General features: G+C 40.8%; 1 protein-coding gene across 5 annotated transcripts in view; it reads right to left on the bottom strand.

Moving 5' to 3' along the window:
* The window catches only part of Egfr (epidermal growth factor receptor), a 212264-nt gene that overhangs the window by 74810 nt on the left and 115709 nt on the right, over nt 1-21745 (bottom strand). For 2 of the 5 annotated variants that reach the window (XM_022068884.2, XM_022068879.2), the window contains exon 2: nt 111-187. The exons of the other annotated variants lie outside the window; for them this stretch is intronic. The gene's annotated coding sequence lies outside the window, so the exon portion shown is untranslated. The remainder of the gene's footprint in view (nt 1-110; nt 188-21745) is intronic. 5 annotated transcript variants of the gene reach the window in all.

Genomic DNA, 21745 nt, shown 5'->3' on the forward strand with positions numbered 1-21745 from the left:
AACAATTATTTCTTCCCGTCTGTTCCACATTTCGCACTGACGCCGAGAATTTAAAATGCATCAATAAGGAAATCGATTAAGTCTACCATATAATATATAAAATAACTCACCAACTGATGGGCTAAGGTAATTCCTCTTCCATAATATGGTACAGCTCTCTGACACGTCAAGCCCAAACTCGGAGAATCTGAAATTACCGAAAAATTTTAATAAACGGATCATGAAACCCCCCCCCCTCCCCCCCTGCTATTTAGTTTCACATATTTTAAAAATTTGTTGATTACTTTGACAAAGACACGGGATAAATAAAATGGGGAACACTTTTAGCAGTCATTCTTTGTTAACAAGATAAATAGGACCACAGATGCAAAGAGTACAACTTCAGAGAAGTAAATTACCATAATCCGACCAAGTCAATCTGTGAATACAAAGTCCCCCATACAACACAAAAAAATAAACGAAAGGACGCGGGTCACCCTTTCATTTCTACGGTCGTGTTTGTGCCCCGCGTAACAATTTCTTTTATATCCAACCCCCCCCCCCCCCCCCCCCCAGGCACACACACACACAACCTCGCCACGTGCCGACAAAACTGGTCTGATCGGAGACTAGAAAGACTGCACTGAAATGCCATCAGCTCTTTTTTCCTACGAACTGTTTTGCCGCTAGACTCAATGCAACATTCGCGCGCCAAGATAATCAGAATGGGATCCGTCATGGCCCAGCAGAGTTACAATTTCATTTGTGGGTGGAGATAAAAAGGGCTTACGAACATATAAAAATATCAAAAACAGATAATTTCTTAAGGTAGTATATTTGCGTCATATTGTGAATTAGGTTAATATTTTAATATTTTCCGTGATCGATTTACAAATTGGAACGTTCCAATTTGTAAATCGATCATTCGATGCGGAACGTGAAATGATATTTTAAATATTTTATATTTTATTATCTTATTAAAAATTGTGATTTGACGAAAAATATTAAAATATTAAGATAATTTCTTGTCGTTAAAATTAACACATCAACTAACAGAACTGATATTTAATTTGTCTCCACTGACACAACTGACACAACTGACGAAACAAAAGGTAACTTGTAGAAACAGCAGGTGTAAGTAATGAGAAACATGCCGCAAGGACACTTTCCCAGCCAAACAGCACAAGAAGAAGACCCCAAGCTGATAGGAAATTTAAAAATTCTGCTCCGCATTCGGGAGATCCCGGGTTCAAATCTGAGTCCAAGGCTAGCTATCCTTACTGAAGTCCTGCGTGGTTTCCCCAGTCCTCGGAGGCAAATGGCATGATAGTGCCTTAAAATAGGCCACGACCCTTTCCCTGCACATTCCCAATTCATTAATCATCTCATCATTCGACGCTACTTACAGCATCGTTAAATAGAGCACAAATAGAATTCTCTAACTGAATGTCATGGCAGTACCCTAACGAAGCTCGTCTAGATAGTATTTACAAAATTTAGACCGTACCTCAAAGAAAACACAAAACTTCATTACAAATATTACCTCGTTAAGGCTATTAAAGGAAACCTCTCTTCATTCCGAGAATAATATGAAACCCATAAATTACAAAATTCGGTGTTAAATGATTGTTAACGATGTTACATACAGTTAACAACTTGGTCTAAAAAGGCTGACGGAATAATAAGGTGCAGAACACATGTCCGACGGTGATGAGATTAACAACCGTGACAGGATCTATGGATTTATTCAAGGACTCGATTTTCGTAAGTCACACGTCTTGACACTCCTATAAGACGTGAAAAAGGTGGAAGCGGTCAGTACCACATTTCAGTTTGCGTGACTTCCTGACAGTGACGAAACTAATTGTAACGTTGCAAGTAGAAGAAAAACGTACTGACCCATTACGACTCCATCCAAACAGTGTCGAATTATGACAATTTTACTTCTTAATGTGATCTTTTTTTGTCCATCACAGGTAGTACAAGACATGAGAAACTTCCGACCCCGTGATGACACTAATTGCAACATAAGAGACAAGCGAGGTACACGTTTTCCTGTCAAGTAAAGCTACACGCCATGAAATAGTTTGGAGGGAGAGCACTTCAGCTCCTATTCATTCTCAACTTCAGCACCAGATGGGGTGAGTGGTCAGCGTCACGCCCTGACAGCGCTTTACCCCTGGGGAAAGGATCCTCGGTATCTACTAGACAGGAGGTTCGCCATAAAAATACGCAAGAGAGGTTTTACGTGTCAAACAGATCTTAACGAGATATTTTAAACCAAGTCATCGCCCTGATGGTGGAGGCAGTAAGCTCCGTAAAAAGCGTCGGTAAATTTCTACCAAACTACACGGTGTGCAACATCCCATAAATCAGTCTTCTTCATGAACGTCGCCGACAGAACCTGTAATCCCGTAAAGTTAAACAAAGTTTTATGTTGGTACGAGTCATATTTTACGTTATACGGAGTTTTCCTCCGGGGGCTTCCCCTGTTTCTCCGTGGCATCCCAACAATTACTCCATTCACACACAGAAGACGGCAATGGCAAACCACTTCTGGATCATCTGCCAAGAACGTATATGAACAGGTCCCAGTCCGAGAAAAGGATGGAAGGATCCTGTTCATATGGACCTGTCGTCAGACAGAACACTAAATAAATAAATAAAATAAAATAAAATCAGTAGGAATAAATAGTTGATTTTAGAAAACTCCTGTAGTACGTTTTGAACTTCACGTCAAGTAGTGGCTGTATTGTACAAATATGGTCGAATATTGAATTCGCAAGGAAACATTTGACGTGTACTTCCGATATCACATTACGTTAATCGGAATTCGACGGGAAGAAATACGCAGACAGGGCCAGTAAAGACCTTCCAAGAAAATGTCCATATCAGTTGCTTCGCTCAAGAATAAACTAAATTGTATCACACAGACAACCTTCAATGTTTTTAATAAACTGTAGCTTAGAGGTTGTTAACTGTACCAAGAAAACTTTTCTATTTACAAATTCCCATCAACAGGCAATGACCTGTAAAGCTCAATAAACATTTAATGTTTCAAACGTCTCAACAGGATTTATTGCAAAATTGTAACAGAACTTTTTCCAGTTCGTGAATCCACGAAGATCGTATTTTAAAATACTATGAGAAAGAATTTCTGAATCGTTAAAGAAAACTTATACATTCTGTAGCAATCACCAAGTAATCATTACAATTTACTGTTGTAAAAACAGCATATCTTTACATTTCAGAACAATACACACAGTACGAGACAATTACATTTAGGAATGCCTGTCTCCACTTGCAGAATTTGAAGCTATCATTCGTTCTCTTTTGATATTTTGTAGAATTACTGGGAGCCGGAGTTCATTGCCTATGCGTTAGATTTGCTCATAACTCAGATATAACAAACGAAACTGGATTCCTTGACATTCTTTGCAAAGAAAAAGATCTCCAAGTCTGCCAATGGTCACGACGTCGCAAGGCAGCCTCTGTCAGAAGCGCGGAGAGCCAGAACGCAATGCCATCAGACGCGTTACTCCTCGACACGTTCTTTATGCGGTTCAACTAACTTCACACCACGCCACGATGTATTAAGTTGTATGACGAAGTGAAGGTCCAGCTCCATGCATTCTTAATCTCGCAGCTAAGATTTCTTGACGAGTAAAGTTAGTTACACGATTATACAACATTGGAATTACTTCATAATAAATATATATTATTTAAATCTTGTCCGTCTAATCACAATAAATTCTTATTAAATATTAAAATATTACAATCATGATGGTTAATGTAAATCGAATATTTCGATAAAGAACATCATTTAATATTTTAAATATTTTAAATGTTAATTATTGTAATATTTTAATATTTAATAAGAATTTATTGTGATTAGACGGACAAGATTTAAATAATATATATTTATTATATCACAATATGACGCAACTTTACCATCTTACTTCATAATGTATCTTTTGCTTATGGACCAATGGAAGCGTATTGTAGGGGCGGTCAAGGCCTGTAATAATCTGTAGAACCCGTGATGATGATGCTTCAACTTCCGAAATCGTCGTTATTTGTCAACAAGAAGTCTCTAGGATCGCCGTGAGAAATCCAATGTGATGCAGAAAAAACCACAGACCCTCGACTCCTTCTTTGGACCTTGCTTGCTTTCTGTAACTTCATATACAACTGAAAAATGGCGTCCAGTTTTTATTTTCATTTTTTGTGCCCAGTTCTAGCTCGTTTGAGGCCGACTACGTCATTACCGCACGCCATTCTGTACTTAAAACACTAGCTTTCTGTTTCTTTCTCCTGATGACCAGACGTGAATAAGATATTTGCAAATAACAGAACCCCACCTGCAACACGCCATGAAAATAACACAGTACTTGAACAATTTAATCGACGGGGCAGAAAAAAACACATCTGAAACGTCGGTGAACTTCTATAAGACTACTCGGCGCAACAACCCAGAAGACAGCCAACTTCACTTTCAAATCCCTTTCTCATAAACAATATCTACATCGTATAAAACCGCACGCAAACTTTCCCAACGACACATAAAATCAGATTCATCGACTACAGTCACACGTTTCGAACACATTTATCTCCTCCTTCTTCAAGGTAGATGAAAAATCGTCAAAAACCGAAAAGTCCATCAGAACCTTAAATCCAAGATTCGACAAATTGTAACTGTGACGTAATACAAGAATTTACATAAAGACACAACTTGCACACAGCTGCGTCCGACTATTGCCCAGAGGCACGAGAAATATCACGATTTCCGAAGAGAACACACCTGAGCAGACTACATAAATTTTATACTCTCGAAGACATCTGTTAACAGAAAGAATCAACACTCGCAACGCCTCCAAGAACTGTACAAACTCTGACGTCACAGCTATTCAAAGCTTGTCATGGAGGCATAAAACATCATAAACAAGAATAGATTCAACAGCGAAGACACTTCCTTTTCAGGATGACTTTTGAAAGAGCAGTACACACTTCATGCAGTCACTCCCCCGCCATTTTGAATCTCACATCGAATTCAACTGTTTGACCAAATTCGGTTCTTGCAGTGTCCATCCAGACCTCGCGATAACCAACGCAGAAAAGACGGAGGCGTAGCCACCTGTAAGATCACACAGCGTAAAACGCCGTCTACACCGACGTAGAACCTCGGCTTTCAGGCGCTCACGTAGCCTTGACGAAATGCGACGACAGAGGCAGACGCCTTGGAGCGTCTCTTTAACACTTCATTTGTTCATAAAAAATAAGCAGAAGACAAATGCAACACGGAAATAAACCATAGCCGCCTTACTGATACACAATTAAAAAAATTTGTCAGTTGAACCACGGTTCCGGAGGATTTGACGTAAATACGTCTATACGGAAAGGAAGTTTATATATTGGCTTTATTCTAAATATTTCCTTTATACACGCTTTACAATTGAGATAAGTTTGATTAAGACTTTGCTTATTTAACTTGAATTAGTTACGCTTAAGATGGGTCTGTGGTAGCTGAATGTAATGTAAGGTATTATTATTTTATTTAGTGTTCTGTCTGAGGAGAGGTCCATATGAACAGGATCCTTCCATCCTTTTCTCGGACTGGGACCTGTTCATATACGTTCTTGGCAAATGATCCAGAAGTGGTTTGCCATTGCCTTCTTCTGTGTGTGAATGGGATGCCACGGAGAAACCGGGGAAGCCCCCGGAAGAAAACTCAGTGTTGCCTAGACCACGGCCTTGCCCAACACAAGTTATAAATTCGGGCACCGCCGGCAATCGAACCCGAGACCCCCCAGGATTACAAGGCCAGCGTTGTAACCGCTAGACCACCGTGGCATTATGTAAGGTAAGTTAATGTAATGTTTTATAGGTAACAACAATGCCGAGTAAACAGATGACGTTTCCTAGGTAACAAAACTGCTTGAATGCTTAACTTGAATTAGTTACGCTTAAGATGGCTCTGTGGTAGATGAATGTAATGAAATGTAATGTAATGTAACGTTTCCTAGGTAACAACAATTCCGAGTAAACACGACTTTTTCGTTTCCCTTTTTCGTTACACGTTTTTGCCGAATGACCCTTCCTTATAGACGTATTTACGTCAAAAATCATATTGGCTGTAATTGTCTGGATATGGAGGTCGGGAGGGACAGAAAGGTGGGAATAAATACAAGCTTAAACAATCAGTTCCACGGTACGTGAGTCTTCCTGGACTTGGACAACAAAAGACACTCGTCGATCTTGTAGAACCCAAATGTTCGTCACTGCCATTAAGAAGGCCTGCCTGTCGACCCAATTCAGACAATTTCACATCTTCGCATTCCATCAAGTTTAACATTACCTTCCCATTTATAACTAGGTCTACTGAAATATACGGTACAGTACTTCAAATATATCAACCGTAGACAACAGAAGTCCTATAACAAAGCGAACAACAGACATACGTAAGGCACCTACATCGATTCTTCAAAATTCATGTACAAAATGTAAACTTTATTGACTTGACTTCAGTTGACTGACTGTGATTGTTCAGTGGTTGAGGACAGCCGTTTCCAAGGGACACTAACGAGTTGGTACACCCTAATTTTTCACCCGAGGACGGAAACATATCAAGCTTCCGAAACGCCGTGTTCTAGACGATGGACAAGAGTGGACAAGCCCATACCACGCGGCCTTTCTTCCAGCTAAACGAAAATTCAGCCTGTACAATCTTTACCGTTGCCAAGGAGACCGATCCACCAACGCACTTGCATACTCGACCCACGCCCTTCCGCTGCGAACTTGGAGATAAAGGAGGATGATGATGAAAACAAGATATCACAAGCGCACAACAGGCAAATGTAGTTTCTGTAGACAGGTTCTGTCGTGCTTTGACGTATTAAGCGGTGGTAGAAGGAAGGAGGAGGTTTGGTGCGTCGCAGGATGCAGCGTGCCAGAAGGAGTTGTCCGAAAACGCTTCCAAAAGGGCCTTCGAGAAATTTGTGACGGAATCTGGCAGGAAAAATTTTCAGGTGCCAAGCTCACCAATTCCAAGACAGACCAGTCATTAACATGCAAGATACGTATTTTTACGTCGCATCAACTGTCGAAGTTATTCGGCGTGGATATAAACCTCATTTCCGTGTTGTGCAAAGGCTGGGCTGTGGCTATTCTGTGGTGGTCACGGCCCGACACATTTGTAATAGAAATTTCGTTTTATGAAGATTTTTTTAATATTTTCCAAATGAGATGATAAAGTTGCGTCATATTGTGACAAATATATATTTGTTTAAATCTTGTCAGTCTAATCACAATAAAATTCCTATTAAAAATATTAAAATATTACCATAATTAACATTTAAATATTTAAAATATATTAAATGATATTATCTATCGAAATGTTCGATTTACATTAGAACATCACTTTTTACACGACATGTTTCAGTTCTAAAAGAACCATCTTCAGGTGTATAAAATTATATAAACTTAAATATAATTTCTTAAATGCAACTTTTTAGTCAGATGTTTATCAGATTTCAAATGATGTTTTCTTCCAGATTTTATTGTATTTTTTTAATATCGTATTCGAAGTTGTTCTGTATATGTAGGTCGTGCTTAACATGATTTTGTGTGGGTGAAGGTTTTGTTGTTGTTTTGTATTATCCAGAAATGAAGTTGTGGAGGAGTGACGTCTGTCTGGAAGTATTGCCGTGTTTGATGTTCTAATGTAAATCGAACATTTCGATAGAGAATATCATTTAATATATTTTAAATATTTAAATGTTAATTATGGTAATATTTTAATATTTTTAATAGGAATTTTATTGTGATTAGACTGACAATATTTAAACAAATAAACAAACAAATATATTTTTCAAATGTTCAAAAAATGCTGTAGGGCGCTAGTTTTTGACAGGACGGGAGATTATGATATTAGCGAAGAAGCACATATATTTGCAATCAGGGTACAAAATAAATCCACACGGACAGAGCCGAATTGGAGATTATCAGAATGTATATTCAAATTACTGTCCACGAGAAATCCGACACAATTTGGTGCACCGCGTAAAAGGTAACCCTCCGATCGAAGCTGTAACGCTCGATCCTTGAAAGATTGGCGGGAAAAATGAAGATGGCTTCTTACCAGGTAATTCATCTGTGCAGAATCACAAGTCGATACTGTTCCCGACACAGACGGAATTTCTGTTTCCATGTGGTAGGGCATGTAAGTATCAAGCAGGCGTGACAGTGGGACGGCGAAAAATTTGCAAATCACCCTGTAACCGCTCCCCATTGTCTTTACTGCTTTATGCAGACTGCGGGTTAATGGTTGTACATAGTGTCATAGTTACCACGCTGTACATGGAATTTACAAGACCCTGCGGCAGCATTAGGTGGCCATGATTCAGGGGTGCCCAAGTGTTCATGAAGGAGCCTGCTGATGCTTCAGAGCGGAATGCAAGTGATGGGCGAAAAGAAACACGACGTTTTCAATGCAGATGCAACGAAGAACAGGCCGACACTTTTGGTGATAAAACAATGCGTAACTTGAGTAGATGTAGTTCTGTCCCCCAACCCTATTGGCTTAACCGTTCAAATCCTTCTTCAACTTATCGCCGCCATAAGTTAATTAGATGAAGATTAAACGTTACAAGACTCTTCGTTTTATAATTATCACTCTGCTAGTACAAGCAGAAGGAATAACAAATTTAACGACAAAACACTCCCCTAAGCGAGTTCCACCCGCTTCCCACCCTTAAAATCTACCGCATTCCCCAGTAAGATTTTTTTTCTTCTAAATGCTCCCCCTTTCACCTTCGTGTTCATAGAAGTGGACAATTTTCATGTCCCAAAAAAAAAAGTTCACAATAATTTTGTCTCCTCTTTTGCGGGCAACTGTAATTTCCCAGACTTCCTTGGTGACCCGTATAAAACACGAATTTCCAATTATTTACTTTTTCAATGTTATTCATAATCTATCTATTCCTTGCAGTTTTCGTTATTAAAGTTCTCCCTCGAGTATAAACGTTCTACTACGCGAGTTATTCCCGCATACCTCCAAACTCGGACGAATAGACGAAGTTTCGCACCCACATAACTGAATTTATACTGACGTATACTGCGAGCTTCTCGTGAAATGGATTCACAGTTTCAAAATGATCCGGGTTTTTTTTTAAAAAAAAATCGCTGAACAATTCTTAGGTCTTAAACTTTTTTGTGTGTTAAATAAAGACCTTGAAAAATAATCGCTTTGTCTAAGTTCGTGTCTCGTCAACAAGAGTATAAAACACAATCATAAAGAAAGGCTCCATTTGATAAATCCTTTCAAAATGTAGCGAAATGTAAATTACATTTATAATAAAATTAAGAGTAGAATATGAAGGCAAGAAATTCTTGCTACCATTAAAGTCAGAATATATAATTTTCCTGCCTGCTGACTGAAGCCTTGAATATTTTAAACATACAAATACATGATCGTACCTCTTTTTTTTTGGCTTTCAACTATGAGAATCCAACTCGGCATCCATTGCCAGTTTCAGTTCAGGCAAAGGCAAAATTCGAATCGATTGTTTAAAACAATGCGTGTAGGAGGAACACTTTCACCCGAGAACATCTTCATGTACACTACGCCCATACACTTACGCTTACATAAAACCAGCATAGCCGTTAGAACTGACGTATACGTACAGCATGGTCGATAATTAATTCGGTCTATTGTAATATCGGTCGCCAAAAATCTTGTCTTCGTGACTCAAGGTGAAGTGCTATTGTTTTGTTAATTAGTGTTTGTGTCTCGACAGCCCAGTAGAGGACCGGCTGACGACTGTCTTCGGTGCAAGGACTCTGTATGGCGTCAGAACGACTTCGAGGCGCCTTCTTAGGTCTCGGAAAATCCGCATAGTTTGCTCACAAAATGCTTCGTACAGTATCAGTCGTTTGTTGAAAGGACATCCCATAATTAATGCTTTGCTGTTATGTTATTACTAAGTAAATAGCCATCAACACGTCAACTGCTTACTGAACGAACAACACGTCACGTGATTGGCCGACTAAGAGTGGAATTGAGAATATTCCAATATCAGATATAAAACAGTAAACATCTTACATTCGGAAAAAGTTATTCTCAGCATTTAAAGTCTAACCTCCCGTACTCCCAAGACAAAAAGTTGACAGTGGAACGACGGTTCCGGAGAATTAGACGTAAATACGTCTATACGGAAAGGAAGTTTATATATTGGCTTTATTCTAAATATTTCCTTTATAAATGCTTTACAATTGAGATAAGTTTGATTAAGACTTTGCTTATTTAACTTGAATTAGTTACGCTTAAGATGGGTCTGTGATAGATGAATGTAATGTAAGGTAAGGTAATGTAAAGTAATGTAATGTAAGGTAATGAAATGTAATGAAATGTAATGTAATGAATGTAATGTAATGTAAGGTAAGGTAAGGTAATGAAATGTAATGTAATGAAATGTAATGTAAGGTAAGGTAAGGTAATGTAATGAAATGTTTTATAGGTAACAACAATGCCGAGTAAACAATTGACGTTTCCAAGGTAACATAACAATGAAGCTACACTTTTTCGTTTCACTTTTTGCCGAATGACACTGACCCTAAAATATAGACGTATTTACGTCAAAAAAAATTAATAACACTCATGAAAATACGGACTTAATGACCACCCATGAGAAACATTAGACCAGGCTGAAGCGATTTACGTGGCGAAGGATTCCGCCTCTCGAAACGGTCGCTCACGGGCCAAGTACTTTGCCCATATCTACACCAACATTCCCACTTGATATTCTATAACACTGACGTCGCCTGCTTTGTACAACCCTGGCAAGAGAAAGGCAGGTAAACCAGGTAGGTAGAATGGTTGCTATACTAGGTTATAGTGGGCGGTAAGAGGTTCGGTTATTTACACCGCCGTCTGGTGGCGCCACGGGTTGTTAACACAGTGTTGCCACTCTGACAGGGCACAACATAAACCTCCCCTTCTTTACTCCAATACAACCCCCCACCCCCGGCCCAATAGCACTTTGTAACACACAAGGAATGGGAGCACAGTTAACACGTAAGGGTATCTCTGTGACAAAACACAAGAGTGTCGTGTTCTATAAAGCCTAAACACCAGGGATCAACAACGCGGCCCGCGTACTTTAAATTAACAGCTACATAGCTCATCTAATCGTGTTTTATGCTACACAGTTCTGAAACAAGAGACTTTCGTCCTTAATCAGAGGACCCGAGCCAAAAGGTGACACCAACTTACATGACGATTAGAATTATCACTCGGCAGGAACCATGGGTGAACACAACAGTGCATAAAAACACGTCTTCTTATTGAAAATCATTAAATATATTTGCTTAATTCGAATTTATAACTTGTGTTAGGCAAGGCCGTGGTCTAGGCAACACGGAGTTTTCCTCCGGGGGCTTCCCCGGTTTCTCCGTGGCATCCCAACAATTACTCCATTCACACACAGAAGAAGGCAATGGCAAACCACTTCTGGATCATCTGCCAAGAACGTATCTGAACAGGTCCCAGTCCGAGAAAAGGATGGAAGGATCCTGTTCATATGGACCTGTCGTCAGACAGAACACTAAATAATAATAAGATGAGGTGGTCTAGCGGTTAGAACGCTGGCCTTGTAATCCTGGGGTCTCGGGTTCAATTCCCGGTGGTGCTCGAATTTATAACTTGTGTTGGGCAAGGGCGTGGTCTAGGCAACACGGAGTTTTCCTCCGGGGGCTTCCCCGGTTTCTCCGAGGCATCCCATTCACACACAGAAGAAGGCAATGGCAAACCACTTCTGGATCATCTGCCAAGAACGTATATGAACAGGTCCCAGTCCGAGGAAAGGATGGAAGGATCCTGTTCATATGGACCTGTCGTCAGACAGAACACTAATAATAAATAAATTCGATAATATAGTACGACTTAATGCAGTGCAAATAGAGTTTAATACTTAAAATTATTTGTTGTCAGGACTTTTACCATCGTCTGCTTTTAAAATTCACGACAGAGGCTAGCACTTTCTAAGGGACCCAACAGAGTAGTTAACTCACCTGAAGACAGAGACGGAACCAGCCACCGAAACGTCGTGAATTTTAAAAAAAAAAAACAGACGATGGAAAAAGTCCTAACAACAAATAATTTTAAGTGTAAACTACCGTCGTCAAAATCCTTTCGAAGAGAATTTAATAAATCACCAATTAACACAGTTGCAGATGAACGAATCAGAACAGAAGAAGAAAAGTTCATGTGTTTCGGTGAAACATGTGGAACGTATACGTAGGTTAAGAGTCAATGAATAAATCTGATGTTGAAGAGATACTCCTATATTTTTACATTGCCTGCGGTCTTACAGGGTTTTAAAAAATGATCACCAAAAGACACTCGCCTATTATAAAGAAATATTGGCATTCTTAGACCAGATCTAGCAGAATTAGTTTTTGAAACTGAGAACAAGTTTCCTGAACATACCAAGCCACACGCTTTCTGCAGTAGTTTTAAACAAACGTAATGCGAATGATTAGCTCCACTGAGCCAATAGAACAAAACAAAACATGTTTGCTGCAGACCACTTTCTGCGTGTTAACCTCGTTCTGGTGGCCAGTGTCGATGACGTCACTAGTTTCCTTTCGCTCAACGATGTCCACTCCGGGCAAATCGTCGGTACTGCAGTTCACGCCTTTACCACAACGAGGGGTACGAGAATTCTGCGTGCCTTTCTCTCTAAAGTGTAACTCCGGTTTGTGGAATCATGAAAAGACAAGAAGAAGCCTGTCTTCCGGGATGTAAGCGCCGTGCAGTTTAAGTCCACCGACGTTTCAGAGGCGCCTGTTACCATAAAAATCAGGTCGCCGGACGCGACTTCCTCATCGGCCTCATAACGAAGGCTGCAAACACCTCTGAAACGTCGGTAGACTTCAATAGGACTGCACGACGCAACATCCCAGAAGACAGTCAGCTATCTTCATACTGTACTTGCCGCCATGAGAAATTTCAACAGGTAATAATCGGAAAACTTGAAAGGAAGAAACCATTTTTAGAGACCAAGACACAGATGGACTGATAATGACCCTAGAAGAAGTAAATATGATTGTGTGGACCGGATTCATCTGGTAAACCATAGTGTCCAAGTGGCAGGCGACTATGAACGTCGTAATGAACTTTAGGTTACCATAAAACACGGAGAATTTCACTAACTGCACAATTCGCTTTACAAGACGGACTCTGCTCCATGTAGTGGATCACAAAGCCAGGAAACAACGCACTACTACGGTTCTGTTAATTCATTTGAGGAAGTAATACATCTGCGAAGATTAATTTGAGCCATCGTCAGCTTACTCGTAAACAGAGGCGCTAATCAGAACAAAACGTTCAAGAAATTAAGCCGAGTGGTTAGCATCCATGCTGAGCTTTCACGAGGTTCCGGGTTAAATATCGATCAGGACTCCCCAATTCATGATTCACCAACATAACCGTCACACAATTAAACTGAGAGATAAGACTAACAGTAACACAAATATATTATATTTAACATCAAAGAACAGGATTCAACATCGATCAGAGTTGTCGAACGGTGGACAGCGCGTTTATGGGCCTTACGAACATCTAATCCCTAGTCCAGTGAGTTCTAACAAAAGCCTGAAGGCTTAGGGCGACCGCACACCAACTGCGTCAAGACAAGCATCAAGACATGAGACAAAAGACGCAGTCTTGCTTCATTCGTGATTCAGACTCGAGTAGCACTTGTCTGCGTCTTATCACATCTTCTCTAGTTCATGACATGACGTCGTCCAGTTTTATGTGTGAGTGAGAGCAGACTCGTACGAAACGAGCTTAAGCTCAATGTGTATAATAGTTAATTCAGTCATTAGATCATTAAAATAAAATTAATCATTGCACTTACCATCTACGTTTACTTCTTTTGAAACTGCATGCCAAGCTTTATCAACCTCCTCCTTGTTTGAGTGGCCCCGGGACGAATAATCGTATATTACCGGGAATTTCTCAACCGTCTGCACTATCTTAATTATTTGTTTGCTCGTCACTCATGTCGATAACGTACACTGGTGCTGTTACTAGAGTACTGATGTCTCAGTCTTGACGCACAGAAAAGGAACATGCCGTCTCGCTGTACGTGTCTGCAGCATGAAGCTGATGTCCGCATCATGACTCAGACCGGTGTGCGGCGTTCATAATCTCTTTCGTTTCAACTATGCTCCTTTCTCTGCGTCATGTCGCAGACATCGTGTCTTGACTGTTACGTGCCTTGACGCATGCCGGTGTGCGGCCTACCTAACTTCTGAATTAGTACAGACCATACAGCAGAAACCACAACACGTAAACAGGAAAAAGAAACTATTGACGCTGCTACCAATAGAACAATAGGGCTACCACTCGTAAGCATTGTGTGATTTTCCACTCAGCCTACTTGCATCTGATTTTATTAAACACGGTGAAAAACACGCCTAGAGATACCGAAACAAATTTTGTTTTATAACCATTATTCTTTCCAAGATGGCTTCTTGCCATCAGCGATTAAAGTTACAATGATCGGAGTTCGATCTCAGCGAGGACAAGACGTTTTCTCTGCGTAGGATCTGAGGTTGTCACGGCGTTGAGTCTGAAGATTGCTGTCTTCTGCGTTGTAGAGCCGTGTAGTCAGGTAATACTTCACCAACGTTACAGAGCCCTCATGATGGAGGCAGCAAGGACCTCTGAAACGTCGGCAAACTTCTACCAGACGGCGCAACAACCAAGAAGACAACCATCTTCATGAGGATGTCTCTTCGCCAAGACATCCAAACCACACCGGAGCTGGGACCTAATTATCGTCAGATCCAGCGTCAACAAACAAGTTTTATCTTCGTCTCGAACACACGGAGCTTCAACGCCTCGCCCTCAGGGACGTGTAGCTTAGGGCAGGAGAAACTTTATGTTTACAGTATAGCAATACAATGGTATCTTACACCTGACAGTCGGGGGCAGGGTATACGCCGACTGATGCATTGTCCTGCCATCACTTCCTATTAACCACTGTCGTTTCCAGACGCAAGGACCACAGACTCCAGACGACAAGCAAGGACAACAGAACAGACAAACAAACTGTGAACTGGATGAGGGCATAAGTGAATAGACGAACGGTTGACACAACATGTCACGGATAACTCAGATGCCATTCGCTCGCTCCCTTATACAATGAAGTAGATAAGGCTGATACTGGCTCGTAGCTGAGCTACGATCAGGTCAAATGCATTAAAATAAAACCCACTTGTGAACGGCGCGAACAAAATTCAATTCTGACACTGGCTGCTCGATTGGTCTTCGTTCTAAACCCTTCCTTCTTCAAGTTACCGCTTGTCATTACAATATTATTCGCTAATGGAGTGATTACATGAGGAAGAAAAGATGGTGAAGAAACAAATAGAAGAAAGGAAATTATTTAAATGGTATGGATATGTAATACGAGTGGAAAAAGATACGAGGTGCGATCGGAAGGTTTCCAGACTGCGCGTATAAAAACCCGTACACTTATCTCAGGTATTAAATTCATCCATCACCCTCGAAGTAGTTCCCCTGGGAGTGAACACAACGATCACAGCGCCGCTGCCAAGCCTGGAAGCATCCCTGGAAATCTTTCTTTGTCAGCCTGTCAAGCACAATCTGCGATTCTGCCTGAATCTCTTGCCAAAGACTCGCCAAAACGGCTACGGAAACCTATGAAATGCTAAAGCAAGCATTTGGGGAGTCCGCAATGGGTCGTGCACAAACTTTTGTGTGGCATTCACGTTTTAAAAATGTCCGAACCTCTGTCGATGATGACGAGCGTTCTGGACGACCATCTTCGAGCACAACGCCCGAAAATGTTACGAAGATTCGGCAGGCCATTCACGAAGATCGACGTCGTACCATCAACGACTTGTGCGACATTGTTGGGATAGGCTATGGGACCTGTCAGCTGATTCTAAAGGAAGAACTCCACATGCGACGCATCCTGTCTGAGGACCAGAAGCAGAATCGACTTCTCGTTTGTCAGGAGCTCAAAGATCTTGCAAGAACCGACCCCAACTTCCTTTCTAAGCTCCGTGTGACTTCTTCCTCTTCCCAAAGATGAAAATTCAGCTAAAGGGAAGGAGATTTGAGACGATAGAAGAGATTCAGGCAGAATCGCAGATGGTGCTTGACAGGCTGACAAAGAAAGATTTCCAGGGATGCTTCCAGGCTTGGCAGCGGCGCTGGGATCGTTGTGTTCATTCCCAGGGGAACTACTTCGAGGGTGATGGATGAATTTAATACCTGAGATAAGTGTACGGGTTTTTATACGCGCAGTCTGGAAACTTTCCGATCGCACCTCGTACACACCAAGCTCTGCAGACGAATGAGGAGTGGAGGTACAGCTCCACGCTTTCTTAACCACAGAACGAGATGGAAGTGGGTGGTCAACTTCATACTCCGGCCACATTACCATAAGGAAAGAACCTCCGTGCAAAATGGCCGGGGTAACGGCCTGGACCTTGTGGCCAAGAGAAGAATTTCTGCGCTAGTCCCTGTAATGATTAAACTATTCTACTTACACACTGAACCATCAGGTAAAGTGGGGGAAAAAAGAATGACCAAGGAAGTTGTATGATAATTAATTCTAAAGCCATAACTATTACAAGCATGCAACACGGTGCTGCATAAGACACGAAGAGATGGCGTTCGGGTACGACAAGGCGACGAGGAGCCCGGTCAGAGCTACTGGTCGTAACATAAGAGCGGAAACGAAAGACTTTCTTTTAAAACAAGCTCGTTCAATGATCAGACGCAATTCTCAGAAATAATCGTTGTGCGTTAGATTTATTGAACGACACTACTAAGCCTCAAATACGGCAATCGATGAATAATAAAATCGGAATAAATGCGGAAGGAAGCGGTCGTGGCCTAATTTAAAGGGTTATCCCGGTACCTGCCGGCGGAACTGAGGAAAATCTCTGTGAAACAGCCGGCCTCTGGGCCGAGAATTTTTTAATTCTAATATCAAATGGTCGAGCCTTGAACCCGGTACGTCCCGAGTACAAGAGGCACTCGACAGTGACAAAACTACTCAAAAGAAAATTCAATGAACTTCAGCAAGTATCGAGATATTTTTTTAAATTAACGATGCATAAATGAGATTCACATATTTTAAAATTCCGTATAATAGAGAAGAATTTAACAGATTGGAAAGACGCTTTGAAATATTCTCAGAAGAATGGCACGTAACGCCATCCTGTTTGCTAGGAGGCCTTCATGAAAGCACTTACACGCTCAGAAAAATTCTATTTGTTTAGATCAGGTGTCCCTCAAACGTCACACCTGTGTGCAGAGATGTGGTTTCAGGCGTCTTACAATAATCGATCGTTTACCTTCCACAGCCCTGTCGGAGAAGCTGAGGAAAACCTATTATTTTACGCTGTTTCATTTGGAGTAAAACTTGGTCAATAATTAGAACGTAAAAACCATATCCAGGGCCACCGGAAAAGAGGTTGAAATGTGAATATCTGAACTTAACAGACAGGAAGTAACAGATAAATTTCATCGGACGCAATTACAAACATGCGTGTTCAATGTTATTTTTAGCTTCCGGACCTTAACAATTAATTTATCCAAAACACCGTCGATACGAATTATTTTATTATTATTTAGTGTTCTGTCTGACGACAGGTCCATATGAACAGGATCCTTCCATCCTTTTCTCGGACTGGGACCTGTTCATATACGTTCTTGACAGATGATCCAGAAATGGTTTGCCATTGCCTTCTTCTGAGTGTGAATGGAGTAATTGTTGGGATGCCACGGAGAAACCGGGGAAGCCCCCGGAGGAAAACTCCGTATTACCTAGACCACGGCCTTGCCCAACACAAGTTATAAATTCGGTAACCGCCGGGAATCGAACCCGAGTCCCCAGGATTACATGAAATAAAAGTCATTCACAGTACAGACACACGCACGCCTACGGAATACATACACAGCGTTTCCCGTCACATTCAGACATGTCTCGGTCCGTGTTTGATCAGTACGTCGTTTAAGACTTCCCCGACTTTGGCGTACGAACTGTGTTCTTGTTTATTAACTCCAGAGCGTAGACGACACCAGCAATCACACGGAGTGTTGAGCGCTGGGGGTAAGTGAGGAACTCTTCACACACAAACACCGCGTGGCTCACGGCTTCCCAGTGTCCTTGTCGTCAAAATGGCCGGCCAAAAAAACATCCTCCAGTAAAAACGTACAGTGTGTATCAATGTTAAATGAACCACGCGTAAACAGACTAAAAATTCCCAAATTGTATGTGGGGGGGGGGGAAATTTTAATTCACTTCAAAAGTGCGTCGCTGAAAAATATGGCGGATGGTCAGAGACTCTGAAAATTAGTACAATTTACAGATAAATGTATAACCTACTCGACTTCCCATCCCAACTTTTCCACTTCCAAATGCCTTTACCTTACCAAAAGGACGAACGGGCACTGCCTGAGGACCTTCGTAGCCGCAAATCAAAATTTATGCTCCGCCCCCTTTAAAAACAGTATTGCCTATCGATTAAACCCCCCCCCCCACACACACACACACACACTTCATCTTCTTTCGCTCTCTCTTTCGGCATCGAAAGGTTAAACAGTTTCAACAACTGGTTCTTGAAAACACGGTAATGGACCTTCGAGATTTTTTTATATGGAAGGGAATTTATGGAATATTTCTTCACTTAGCAACCGTTCAAGGACACTGGTCTTTGCAGTTTATTAAGCGTTAATATATATATATATATATATATATATATATATATATATATATATAAATATATATATATATATATATATATATAGTCTGAAGGATATGCAGACAGCAAGTCCTCGTAACTTCGAGGAATAAAACTGTAAAACTTAAAAAACGTCATCACATTTTAAACACTTTCCTACCAGATAGGCCTATGTATAAAAAGAATACAATAATTAGTGCATATATCTGTGCTGCGTCAAGTATTGGTCGGGAATCCTGAGGGGAAGAGACCGCTGGGGAGACCTAGACGTAGATGGGAGGATAATCTCAGGCGGGATCTATGGGAGATAGGAGTTGAAGGAGACTGGATTTTGTTGGCCCAGGACAGGGCTTTGGTTAAGTCGGTGATGAACCTTCGGGTTCCGTAAGCCATCTGGTTGGTTGGGTCCACTATTTGGGAAGCCTGAGGGGAAGAGACCGCTGGGGAGACCTAGACGTAGATGGGAGGATAATCTCAGGCGGGATGTATGGAAGATAGGAGTTGAAGGAGACTGGATTTTGTTGGCCCAGGACAGGGTCCGGTGGAGGGCTTTTGTTACTTCGGTGATGAACTTTCGGGTTCGGTAAGCCATCTAGTTGGTTGGGTCCACTATTTGGGAAGCCTGAGGGGAAGAGATAACTAGGGAGACCTAGACATAGATGGGAGGATAATGTCAGGCGGGATCTATGGGAGATAGGAGTTGAAGGAGACTGGATTTTGTTGGCCCAGGACTGGGTCCGGTGGAGGGCTTTGGTTAATTCGGTGATAAGCCATCTAGTTAGTTAGTTAACGCATTTGGAAGACATGTACTCCAAACAGGAGTGTTCTTCTCTAGTCTTGCTACGTAAACATTCAACTATGTTTGGCTTTGTCATTTCCATGACACCCGTTCATGACATCTAGGAACGCATATAACAAAGCACTGATGGCCAATTAATGAAAGTTATGTTGGATTTGATCGCAATTCAGATGTAACGATCACAAACAGGCTCTGATAAAGAAAGGACTCTGCATGCTTCCAACGCACTGGAATGCCATCTCGAATGTGAATGTGGCTGGCTCCGAGAATAATCACAAGTCCCAATCAATTGCTACAGATCGTGGATTTATTGTAGACAATATCTCTCCGGAAAACTCGTCATTACCGATGGCATACAATAAACAATGTGACCGGAAAGGAGCAAAAGGCAGTCAATTCAACGATACATTCCTCTGTAAGGATCTCAGACGTACGCTTATGGAAATAAGCAGCATGTTACTGACTCAAAGTTTAACATCATACGTCACTCATTATCAAAGCGTTTCTCAGCCAGCGTACCGCGATATTCAATTTTCAATTAAAATACGTTACAACACATTTTACAATTACTGACACACGTAGAATAATTAATCAATTAACAAGCTAATAAATACGAACAGCCAAATAGACTATTGTTATACGAATATGCGAGCAATGTAATTAAATAATAAGAAAACAAATAATTATTGCGTAGTTGTTCCAACAAATTATGTTTGTCAGGAACGTTTACGAAGGGCACCAGACCACAGACCAGTAATGTGAAACCCTACAGTGGGGGCAACTCTTAGACACTAAATTAAGTTTAAAAGCCTGTAAAGAAATAAATTATATATATATCTGAGCTGTACTCCATGAAGTTTCAAAGCCTCAAGAACTTGAGTGACAGTTTCCTATATCTCAAGGAATGGGTTTCCTTCATCCCCACATTATCCTCTGTCTCAGTTATAATCCTCAGAACCGTATTCAATTTAAAACTGTGGAGACTGAAAAGGTATAGAGTTCTGTAATAGCGGTTAGCTATAAAGTTTACGACTTGGTGGTCAAACTGTGTTGCAGAGTTGCAGTACGTCCCCTGCCTACAGAGAACAGCAAATGTCACGGCTACAATATTTGTAAAAAAAAAAAACAGGCAACAATTTACGACGCCTACGTCACTTAAAATTCTGAAGTATACACGAAGAGGCTAGCAAAAACCACAAATAATTAAACAACTCCGTAATTTATCTCTACTCATAATTTCTAATGTTTCTACGTCAAATTTGTCAAGTATAATCACAATGACTTACGCTGTTGCCATGGTTGGTTTTTAAATCACGTATATTACGAGTAGAAACATAATCAATTTCTTCAGGGAGAAAAAAAAAACATTATAGAAATAACAAACAATGAAACCAAATAAATAAAACGATAAATATTCAAATTGCAACTCTTAACATATATAATAGATATAATTAGGTAATCCCTTAAAGCCCAGTGGTACTAGTTGATGTTCGTAACGGTGAAGTGTAGTGTTTTCTTGGCGGTACGGACTGAATGTCATTTAGACGAGCTCCGGGTTCGAAGGATTAACAACTATCTCAAACCTTTGAACACATTACGACAGACTATTTCTGCATTATTCCCCACACACGCTGAAACCCTGGCAACGTCATTCAGGTGACGTAACCTTTGACTATTTTTTAAAAAAGAGCCTCGAAACCAAGAAATAAACAATTTTTACTCTTCGATTTTTATTTGGCGACAAGATAAATGAAAAAAATTCTCGTTCTCTCATCTCCCTCCTCCTTCATCCGGTCATATTTCACTCTTGTCTTCTACTTCTTGTACTGATTTTGTCGTCTTAGGACAGAACTGTGGACGCTTTGCCCGTCTGAGCCGTTTTTGAGATGACATCTTCACCCCACAGCAACAAAAATAAAACCAACTTATCATTTTTCCTGATTTACATTTGTAATTCAAGCATGTGCATTCTGCAGTCTGCAATCTGAAATACGCCTTTAGATAATATCCCAAGACCCGGGAGACAAGCATTCCGTGCGCATGCCCCTCACGTTGTCTTTCCCGCAGTTCTCATTCGAAACATGTTTTACCACAAAGAAGTATGTGTCAAATATTTGTCTCGAGCTGGAAAACAGTGCATCATAAAAGAAAGATCATTTAACGAACGTCAGGCGAAGTACT

Source organism: Zootermopsis nevadensis, unplaced genomic scaffold (assembly GCF_977971745.1).
Source record: "Zootermopsis nevadensis isolate Lab colony 2312 unplaced genomic scaffold, Znev_1.0 Znev_ptg000010l, whole genome shotgun sequence".
Lineage (NCBI taxonomy): Eukaryota > Metazoa > Arthropoda > Insecta > Blattodea > Termopsidae > Zootermopsis > Zootermopsis nevadensis.